The 11,636-nt window shown below is 50.1% G+C and overlaps 1 long non-coding RNA gene across 1 annotated transcript; it reads right to left on the bottom strand.

Moving 5' to 3' along the window:
• Positions 1-200: 200 nt before the first annotated feature.
• Positions 201-2,759, bottom strand: LOC309441197. Its single transcript, XR_014184346.1, has 3 exons — positions 2,742-2,759; positions 1,574-1,694; positions 201-319 (listed from the first exon to the last, which is right to left on the bottom strand). It is a non-coding gene; the product is annotated as an uncharacterized lncRNA (long non-coding RNA).
• Positions 2,760-11,636: the final 8,877 nt, after the last annotated feature.

Raw genomic sequence — 11,636 nt, 5'->3', positions numbered from 1 at the left:
AACACAAGATACCTTACAATGCAGCTGCCATTGGCGTGAGAGGAAATACAAATCTCACGGCGGTCCTGAGAGTCGAAGATATAATATATTGGAGCATCCGTGCAAGACTGCATGTTTCAAGTTCGTTGTTCTTGGAGAGGCTTGTTAATAAGGATGACTTACTCTTTGCAAACAGCAGCAATGGTTTTGGTACAGGAGAAATGGTCCTCAACGGAGATGGGAGACGATGGGCACGATGACCAGGCAGGAGGTTTTCTTTCTGATGTAGTTCTTTTTTTGAGCTAAACCAATGCTGTTCTCCTACTGCAACAATGTTGGGCTGGAGAGAAAAAAAAAAAGAGATATAATTAAAAAAAAAAGTCCATTTGGATTACTATTTGCACATCTCAGAGCCTTCGCTCCAGGCTGCCTGGAGGCTGTTGGACAACTCTGCGCCATTACCAGGTTTCCTTGACAATGCCTACAAGATTTTCTTTCTAAAGCCAGACTCCGAAGCACAGATCTCCTCTGCAAATCCGTCCTCATTTGAAGCTACAGTCCCCAGAATACACGATGGAGTGAGGTCTGTGCCGTGTTCTGAGCTCAACTTTCCTCAACTTTTGACAAAAGGTTGTGTTGGGATTGCTCAGCGCAATCAGCGCACGAGCTGTTAACGTGGAGCTCCTGATTGCTGGCAGCAATCACGCGGTCTGACAACACAGCGGGGTTCAAAGGAAGATCAGCCACTCGCACAAGGTAACAAGGACATCTTAAAATGAGCAGCTATTGAATTGGGATTGGGATCTAATTTATCCCAAGGGAAGGTTATTTGTTAACAGCCTCTTGAAGAGTTTCTGATAGAACTGAAGAAAGGGTGACAATTCCTCTTCACAACAATCCCCAAGGATTATTCGTCCTCCTCTGGAATGAAAACTAAAGCTTCTTGAAGGAGAAGGACAGGATCTGCAGACAGCACAGATGCTTTATGTTCACATTCCTGTTCCCTGAGCAAGACAGAGGTTCTCCAGCCCCAGAGACCAGGGAAGGCCCAGGGTATTACTCTCCAGTTTGCCACCACTCCAGATGGGCACCAGCCCCTCAAGGTGTTTAAAAGGCATCGAGACGAGGTTCTTAAGGACATGGGTTAGTGCTAGAGTTAGGTTATGGTTGGACTTGATGATCTGGGGGTCTCTTCCAACCAAAATGATTCTGTGATTCTATGATGCTATGTCGTAACCACAGCTACCGTACAGACGCTCTGTACTTGCCATTGGTACCAACCACCGCAGTTAGGTGTCTGCATTCGTGCCCCAAAATGTCTTCAACCAAATAGTGGGCACTTGAGAAAGAAAATCCACTTATTCAGGCAAAGATGCTGCTTCTACCTCCACTGCCACTCAAACCATTTGATTTGATAGGCAGCTGTATCACTGATGACTTGCTAGACCCTTAGTTGGCCAATTCCCAAAGCCAGAAACATCACAAATACATCAATCCTTAATTCACTCCCTTAAATTTCTTGCAGTATTTCCCAGTCCTTCTCATAATATCCTTGTGAGGCCACCAGCTCAAGACACCCCTGGGCCCTGCTCACCTTTGGGCACTTGAACCACCACAAGGCACTTCCTCCATTTCATTTGTGTTGAGAAGAGCCTCCTCTAACTTGTCGAGAGGCCTGAAGACGTGGTAGAGTTGGTCAAACGCAATAAAGTCACCTGAAAGATCAAGGACATGAGGCTGAGATGTTCACGTTCAGTTTGAACAGCCGGTTCTGGGTGGCTGCAAGAAGTCAGAAGTCTGTGATGGAGAAGCAGAGTTATTTCCTCCTAGAAGCCCAGCGGGTCACGCTCCTCACCCAAACCACCAGCCCAGGCAATGCTGAACATCCGTTTTAATTAGTCTCCATCCCGTAGGGCATTTGGGGACAGTTTAACCCCTTAAAACCCCCGCAAGTGGAGCCCAGCTCAGCAAAAAGGATGATGGACATGGGCAGCACATCCCAGCATCACCACCACAGGCAACCAGCCCCAGGGCTCCGCTCCAGAGGCAGCAACCAGCTCCCAACGCCAGCAAAGATAAAAAATGAAGCTCAGACAGAGCAGTAAAATAAATCACTGACAGAGTCTCAAAAAGAGACAAATGAAGTTGAAACTCGTTCTTGTTTATTTTAATGTTTGGAATGTTTTTCAGGTGATTTATGCCCTCGCTTCAATGTGCTTCTCTCTGTCTCATTCTGTGTCTCTCTCTCTCCCCTCCCTTTTTTTTTAAGAACAGAAAAAAAATATTTGGGAGTTAATTGGATTTCCAGGCTTCACAGCCAGACACTGTAATTGATCTCTGAAGAGATGGATTTGTCGGTCAGCTGGGCATGAATTTGACAACAGGAGAGGGATGGGAAGACAGATTTCCCCCTGCACACGGAGCAGAAGTGGGTCACAAGGGAGGGGGTCACGCTGGCAGGGCCAGTGTCCCAAGGCAAAGCCCCCCGTTTGTCCTGACCTTGTCCCACATTTCCACATTAAACAGCGCTTGGGCCCTTTCAAGTAAGACGGGCAGGAGATGTGAGCTGATGGGGATAATCCCCTTGTCTAGAGCTCTGTCTCAGAGGAAATTTTTTGGCTTCTGTTTTGTCCCAGGGTTTTGAAGCTACACACAGAAAAATGCCTGTTTGCCTTTCATCCATGACATGAGATGCTCCTTGTCTTCCCACTCCTTGCAGCTCCTGCCACTCTTTGCACTTCCCAAAACCCCACATCACTCACCAAAACGCAGGTGCCATCCCAAATCTCGAGTTTCTGGTCGCAGCAAACTGGTTCTCACTGTGAGGTGAGGAAGAGGCATTGAGTTGTGGGGGTACAAGGATCACAGAATCATCAAACAGTTTGGAGCGAAGGGCTGTTCCCAGCTCCCCCAGTCCCCCCCCTGCCATGAGCAGGGACATCTGCACCAGCTCAGGTTGCTCAGAGCCCCGTCCAGCCTGGCCTGGGATGTCTGCAGGGATGGTTCATCCACCACCTCTCTGCCCAACCTGGGCCAGGCTCTCACCACCCTCAGGGACAACAATTCCCCTTTATCCAGCCCGAATCTCCCTCCTTTATTTTAAAACCATCACCCCTTGTCCTATCGCAACAGGCCCTACTCAGATGTCTGTCCCCATCTTTCTTATCAGCCCCTTTTAAGTACGGAAAGGCCACAATAAGGTGGATCCTTGGATCTCCCTGGATCCTTCTCTTCGTCAGGATCCACCCAACTGCCCACACTCACATCTCCCCCTTCACCCAACCAGCTTCCAAGAGTCCCCACCAAGCCAAGCTCTTGCTATCAGGGCCAGCAGCACAACAAACCTCGGCCATGCAACAGTGGTTTCTCCTCTGTTGTAAATAGCAAATAAATATATATTATGGTCTCAGCTCAGCTGCTGCAAAGGGGTCTGATCCTGCTGCTCTGGCCAGAGCTATGCTGGAGGACGCTGTGCCTGAAGGTACCACAGTGAAACCCACCACGATCCCTGCTCTGCTGCCCATCTCCGCAGCAGATGGCGAGCAGCCGTTCCCAACAGACTGCGGCGCCCATGGGGAATCCAGGTAAGCCCATGTGGGAATGTGGTGCAAAACAAGCAGAGGAGCGCATTCCCAGGAGTCATCACTGTGGTTTAGCATCATCCACCTCCAGATGGATGAGAAAGTCATTTCTGGGAGCGTGTTGACACAAACAGCCCAGCCAGAGCATCTTTCCCGCACCACAGAAGTGTCCCCATCCCTGCACACAAACCCCAAGACCTTGGCTATCCAGGAGAGAGGGACATCCCAGGGAAAAAACACTGCAAAATTGGTCTCTTCAGCACAAGAGTCTTCTTCACTTATTTCACTTTTTACTGCACGCTTATTTGAAATACATTCCAGTAGTAGGGCTTGCAAGGAGCCAGGAAAAATCAACACCCTTTCTGAGACGCATCCCGTGCAATCACCTTGCACATAACCCAAAGGAAAGCATCACATTCCCATGCACCTGCCAGCCTACCCGGGAAGATATGGAATTCTTATCCTTTCATCTGCTAGAGGCCTGTCTGAAAACCCAAGCACAGCCCGCCACGCCGCGCTGATGTTTCGCTGCTCAGAAGCGACCCCGCGATAATTGACCCGGCGTTGCTGCGGTGCCGCCGCCGCCCCGGCACGGCCCTGCAAGAGGAAACACGGGGTTTGCACAATGCGTGATTAAACTCCGGAGCTGACTTCCACGGGAAGCTGCCACCGCCAAGAATTTGTGACATTTCGGAGAGGAAGCAGGCGTGGACACGGCGAACAAGAATAGCCAGAGTTGCAACAGCTAAATACCAACATCTCTGCTGAAAGTGGTATTAATATTGCAGGCAAACTCAATTTGAGATGATGAGCAGATCTAACACAGGGCAGGTTTGCTTTCTTCACCTCCCTTCACAATATCCACTCCTGGCCACCCCTTGGAGAGGATACGGAGTTATGTGGATCCCATCCTATTCCTGCAATTCCCATCTTCTAGTTTGTTTTTTTTTTCCTACATCAAAAACACTACACAGCCTTATTTTGCCATTGTTTGCACTGGATATAAAATAGTGTAACGGGAGATTTCTGGAATTGCAAAGCCAGTTTACAGGCGGGAACACTGCTGCGTACAGGTGTAAGGTATCACTCACTCCCGAGCGTAACAGCTACTGCAGACTGTGTGACAAGGAAGCAGCTCGCAAATGGTCATGCGAAGGAAAACATCTGTTACGAGCTAGCAGGTACACAGATCATCTGCAAATTGCACAGCTTGTGCCTGATTTTCTCTTGCTTTGTTTAGCGACTCGCAGCGCCGCGACGCGGGAGGCAGCTGCTGGCAGAAGGGACCTCCGCGGCGCAGGGCTGGAGATGATGGAGGCGAGGCAGAGCCAGGCATGGCATCCCCGACACTGCAGATGGTATTATTTAACTCAGGACCACTCCAGAAAGCTGGGTTATACTTCACAGCCCCTTCCCCTGCTCTCTCCCACCTCCTCGCATGGGCTCCTCGGGCTCAGAGTCGCCGTTCGCCTCCACCTCGCACACAAAAGATTTCCTGATCTGGGCCAGACCTTTGCATCTGCTTTGTGTTACAGGGCTGAGTGCAGGAAACAGGAGGATTCTGTTTCCATCAGACAGGATCTCTGGTTGATCTCCAGCCAGCATCGGGACTCAAGCACAGCTCCCAACACTGTGCTGTGGATGGAGAGGAGGATCCTCCTGCGCCTCTCCTCATAACCCGCTCTCAGTGTTCCCACCTGTGTTAAAAGGACATCTCAGATACAGAACACAGCGCTGGCTGGGTCCAAAATCTGCCTGCTCAGCATCCAGGTCTCTGGAGTCATAGAATCACAGGATGGTTTGGGGTGAAGGGAACATTCCTAGTGCCCCCATGCCATGAGCAGGGACATCTTCACCAGCTCAGGTTGCTCAGAGCCCCGTCCAGCCTGGCCTGGGATGTCTCCAGGGATGGTTCATCCACCACCTCTCTGCCCAACCTGGGCCAGGCTCTCACCACCCTCACGGCCAACAATTTCCCTTTATCCAGCCTGAATCTCCCTCCTTAAGTTTAAAACCATCACCTTTTGTCCTATCACAACAGGCCCTGCTCAAAAGCCTGGCCCATCTTTCTTATGAGCCCCTTTTAAGTACAAAGAGGCTGCAATAAGGTCTCCGAGGCTGCAATTAGGTCTCCTGCGTGTTGCAGAAGCCCCACATACACACTGGGGCTTCATAAACAGCTTCATCTGGGCAAATGGTCACTGTGCAGAGTCTGGTGAGACCGCACACGAGATGCTGTGTGATCGTCACCCAAAACTGGGGTCAAGGACGGGGAGCCCAGGCTGGCGCTGGCTCAGAGAAAGGCTATTTGGACCAGCAGAGCAAAGGTGCTTTTTCACAAGAGTCATCTGTCAGCAGAGCCTGACTCGTTAGTCTAAGGAAATGAAGGCGGAGAGGTGATAAAACTGTTCTCCCAGGAGGTTTAACATGACAGAAGAGAAAGTGCTATTTAAGGTGAAGGGACAACTTCAGCAAAAGGTCAGAAACCACCCATGAATAAATTTAGGTAAGAAACCAGAATAAAGCTCCTCGCTGTCCAAACAGGGGAAAAGCCAGTGTAATATGAAGGGTTTTTTTCAGCCTAAAGGGACGAGATGCTTCATCAGCCACAGAAAGCAGCAAAGAGAGGGACTTGATGTCTGGGAGGTCCCGTCCCAACCCTGGTTCTGTTGGATGCCAGAGAGGCAAGATGTGCTGGGAGAGACAGCACGGTCAAGTGGTTTAATTGGAATAAAACATGACGAGTTTGAGGTTTGGGTCTGACACAGAGCATCAAAACCAAGGGAAATACAAATCAAAAGACCACGATAATGCACAGAAAACCAGGCACTGAAGAGAGGCAGAAACGCTGCCAACAAACCAGCCCTGGCTGTCCTGGAGCAGCCCACGCGGAAATCCATACCGAAAATCATTAAACAATTACAACCTCCATCGGAAGGAGATCGTCCTTTGAAGATATTTCCCCAGAAACCTTTGTTCGCAGCTTTCAAATAACCCCCTGCCTCATCAGAATAATTGCCAGGAGTAAATGCTTTGTAGATCAGCAAACATTAAAGAGGAGAGGAAAGCAAAACGAGTCTATGCGACCCCGCAAGCTCCAAATACCAAATACCACTGCACCAGGTGCCCTATGGAGATGTCACTGGCCGAGCATCAACCTTCACAAGCCCCGGTGACCTGCAAGGAAACGGGCTGTTTCCAGCAGAAAAAGAGGGGTGGTTTTTTCCTTTCATAAAATAATAACTTGGTGCCAGCTCAGCAGTTTGCCAAAGGAAACAATCCACCTAAACAAATCACCTAGCCAAAAAAAGAAAGGTCTAACACACCGCCTGGTTTAACACACAATATTATCACTCCCCACAGACAGAAGCTTCTCTTTATTTCGAAGGTGCTTAAGCACCTGACTTCGGTTAGGCCTGAATACTTCTTGAAAATCTGTCTTTCATGCAGAACCAAGATAATCTTTGAAGACACAGCAACTCAACAGGCTTTGCTCAATCAATCTCACTGTTTTATTCAGCATTAAAAAAAATAAGTTCCCAGGGATGACATTTCCCCCAGAACTTGTTAGCCATTTATAACTATCACCTTAATCATTAAAAACAAACAATGAGAAAAGGAAGGGAAAAAAAAAGTCATTAAGTTAATCCCCGATCTGGAATCCCAGAAGAGAAAATGAATTAGTTTTCAAGACTGCAAGAATGAGGGGCCAACCTCCCAGATCGTGTAAAAATACGAGGAGAAAGGGTAGGGACATGCTGCCAGACAACATCAGAGGCTGCGGGAGGATGGGGTGGGGGGCTCTGCATCGCCCTGACGCTCTTTGCTATCAATTCTCTCCAGAGCCTGGCAACCACATTGGGATGAGTGATTTCTGAGGACCTGGAGCACCCCTGGGCTCCTGGAGAAGGGACATCACTGTTTCCCACAGAGTTCTGGCTGCTGTGTTCCCAGGAAAATTAGCATCCCGCCCACCCACTCGTGTTTCTGACAGCCGAGTGGGCTCCCCGTCCCTGGCCAAACTCAGAAATTAAGGCAGCAAGGCCTGCGGGAAACACCGGGAGCTTCTATTAGTCCAGCTGACAGAGACAGAAACAAGGACATGTCTTGGATGCAAAGTCTACTCTTGGATGCAAATCCAACCCCACATGCTTGTCAGGCTTAAGTCAATGTTTTTTAATTTTCCTTTTCCCATTTGGACTAATAAAGGTATTAATGGCTCTGCAGAAGCCACAGTTCACCACAATTAAAACCCCACGACCACTAAAACTAAATGATGATATGAAATGCAGAAAGAAGAGCACTGGGGCAGGAGGGGGAAGCATCTTGCAGCGTGGAAAAGGGGCTGCACCACAAGAAACTCGGCCAGCAGGTGGAGGGAGGGCATTCTGTCCCTCTGGTGTGACACCCCGCAGTGCTGGGACAGCAGCCATAGGGAGGACATGGACGTGTTGGAGCAAGTCCAGAGGAGGTCATGAAAATGCTCAGAGGGCTGGAGCCCCTCTGGTATGGAGACAGGCGGAGAGAGCTGGGTTGTTCAGCCTGGAGAAGAGAAGGCTCTGGGGAGAGTTTATAGCAGCCTCCAGTAGCTAAAGGGACATACAAGAAAGCTGAAGATGGAGTTTTCTCAAGGGTATGCAGTGATAAGACAAGGGGTGATGGCTTTAAACTGAAAGAGGGGAGATTCAGGCTGGACATGAGGAAGTAATTGTTGCCCCCAAGGGTGGTGAGAGCCTCATTTCACAGAATCATTTTCGTTGAAAAGCCCCTCAAGATCATCGAGTCCAACTGTTCCCCCAACCCCGGCACTGCCCCATGTCCTGAGAACCTCATGTCCGTCTGTCCAGCCCTCCAGGGATGGTGACTCCAGCACTGCCCTGGGCAGCCTGTTCCAATGACCAACAGCCCCTTTTGGGAAGAATTTTTTTCCTAATTTCCAAATTTTTCCAATATCCAATCTGAATGTTCCCTGGTACAACTTGAGGACATTTCTTCTCATCCTTCATTCACCTTGGACTTGTGTCTCTGTCACGTATTTGCTGTGTTGTCACAGAGAACATGGGATTCACCTCTACAGCCGATAAGAAAGATGGGGACAGACTTTTCAGCAGGGCCTGTTGTGACAGAACAAGGGGTGATGGTTTTAAACTAAAAGAGGGGAGATTCAAGCTAGATGTGAGGAAGAAATTGTTGTCCCTGAGGGTGGTGAGAGCCTGGCCCAGGTTGGCCAGAGAGGTGGTGGATGAACCATCCCTGGAGACATCCCAGGCCAGGCTGGACGGGGCTCTGAGCAACCTGAGCTGGTGCAGATGTCCCTGCTCATGGCAGGGGGGGCACTGGGGGAGCTGGGAACGGCCCTTCAACCCAAATCATCCTGTGATGGACCAAGTCATGACGGCTGGAGGCAGACCACACGCTAACCACTTGCACGCACGATGCTGGACCTGGATCACGCATGGTGAGGCTTGGAAAACTGAAGCTTTTTTCCCACTTGGCTGCAGGAAGTGTCCTTCTTCATCACAGCAAGGTGCACATGGCTGAGCAGGCTGGGCACTGACACACCAACCACAGCACCCATGTCTCCTGGTCCTCCCCACCAGTGATGACCTCCCCACTCCCGAGCTCTCCATCACCGGCTCCAGTTGCCACGTCCCCACCCAACACAACTCAACGGGGCGTCACCTCGCGAGGCAAGGACGGGAAGGGACCGGGCAACGCCGGTGGAAAAACCTGGGCTGGGGGGAAGGGAAACGGGGGCCCTTCACTTTTTCAGGCTGTTAACTGTAATTAGCCTGGTTTCTGAGATGTAATTATCTCGCAATCTCAAAGCAAACACCCCGGAGGAAATTGCACAGTTAAAAGACAGCATGGCATTAAAAATAAATTATGAGAGTCCTGCCCGCTACTGCTGCGGATCTGTCAGCGTTTTCGCTCTAAAAGCGCCGGTTTAGGGGAGCCGGAATCACCCGGCTGTGACTTTCCCTGCCAAACTGTCTGCCCAGACAGAGCATCATGCCGTGTCCCTCTTACCGCGCAGAATTACAAACAACCCCCCCCGTTTCCCTCCCCATCGGGAGACATTCAGCTTTGTCACAGCCCAATTACAGCATCACTACGCTCTGGGGGTGGGGAGGTTGCTTTGTTTTGGGTTTTTTCCCAGAGGAATTAAGATTCTGCAGGGTATTGAATGCGGGGCAGGAACAAAGCGTGCAAGGTGTTTGGAAACAAGGCAGCTGCTGACAGACCACAATGCTCCTTCCACTTGCAGAAGGAGCTCCCCAGCCTTCTCTCCGCTGCCCTTTTTGGTGCTGCTTGAGTGATTCCTGTAATTAGGAACTTGTCATTTGGGAGTGTCTTCTCCATCCACTGCTGTAAGACTCCAGCTCAGACTCAGCCCTAAATCCGGCAGAGCTCGGCTGGCTTAGCTCAGCAGAAGACCCCACCAACCTCATCCCAACATGGCACTCGTCTCCTGCAGCAAGTCCCTTCACACAGGCAAAGCTTCAGATCACAAGAAGCTGGGGGTGACTGCAACAGAGAACATGCCCCAAACCAAGACATCCCACCCAGAGGAACAGCCCTGGAGTGAAGCAACACCTTAATGACTTTAAAAAGCTGTTAAGCGACACTCAGACACCTCCTCAACATCTGCAGAGAGCCAGGACGTGCCACCATCTCCAAATCATCACACTCATTGCACAAAAAAACAACTTCGTTCCTTCTGCTGTAGCTGAGGTGGGGAAGGACCCTCAGAGACATGCTGAACGCCCATAAGATGTTCTCTCAACAAGAGTTGATCCAATAAAAGAGCATCGCTCTGCCTTTCATCAGAAATACACCATCACTCAGGAGCTCTGCAAACGGGCTGCTCCGGAGCAGCCCTGTGTTGTGTTTAATTAACAGATGCTTCTGGAGAACAGGATCCAACCTCCAGCAGCACCGAGCCGCACTCAGTCAAACCCCTAATCCTCCTTCCAGTACGGATCAATCCCAGCGCCTCTCCTCTCCCACGTACCCAGTTGCTCGCAGGATGCGCAGAACAAATGTGGAGAGCCCATTAAAAGCCACTCGACTGGAAAATAGTTTCTGGCCTAATTCTAGCGCTGGGGTCTTAGGGAGAGAAATCTGACAGCAAGAACTCGTCTGCGGGGAGGAGGAGGCAGAGCTGTTAACTACTTCACCAATCTAATATATAGCACTCTCCAAGAGTAATTAATAATTAATATTCGTACCCTGCTTAAATCTGTTGACTCTGTAAACCGCAAGCCTCTCACTTAAAGGACTCCAGGCATGCTGAGACAAAGTGAAGAACATCCCCCGTGGAGAGACTCGGCACAAACACGAACAACGGCAACTCCTGGCTCCTCAGCCCTAGTTTTAATCCCTCTGCTTCTCCTGCCCTCTTCATCTTGGTTAATTAAGCATAATTCCCTAGCGGCACCTCTGAGCAGAGGTGGCCAGCAGGACAGGACCTGGGGCTCTGGTCACTGCAGTGTCTGCATGGGAGCAGTAATGTCCTGGGTTGGCACAGGGCCGTGAAGTCACCAAGTCCAGCCTCCTGCAGGTGGTCTGCTCAAAAATGACACTTTTATCTCCTTTCAAGCACTTGGGATTATTGGACAGGGCTCTGAACAACCTGAGCTGGTGAAGATGTCCCTGCTCACGGCACGGGTTGGACTGGAGGAGCTCTGAAGGTCCCTTCAACCCAAGCCATTCTACAACCCTGTGATTATCAACCAAGACAGGTTATCTGACTTATACATAGATGTATCTGATTCAGGAGTTGGGCTTATTGCAGAGATCAGTAAGAGCTTTCTGTAGACTGAAATGCATAATTACAGCATTGCAACTGGCCTTGTAGAAGCCCCAAACCTGCCACAGCTCTAACCTTTGCCCTTTTCTGCAATGGCCAAGATGTAAAGGACATTTTGAGAAGGCTGAAGCTCTGCACGCTTCCCTCAGCAACCACTGACCATCCTAACATGATGATAACCTGGCCGCCAGCCCTGCCCTGCTATTCCAGAGGCCCAGCACAGCTCCTGCCTGCTCTTCACCAGCATCCAGACTAACTGCACC

The sequence above is a fragment of the Streptopelia decaocto genome (assembly GCF_964273445.1).
Source record: "Streptopelia decaocto genome assembly, chromosome: 6".
In the NCBI taxonomy this organism is placed as follows: Eukaryota; Metazoa; Chordata; class Aves; order Columbiformes; family Columbidae; genus Streptopelia; species Streptopelia decaocto.
This window is presented reverse-complemented; position numbering and strand designations above follow the sequence as displayed.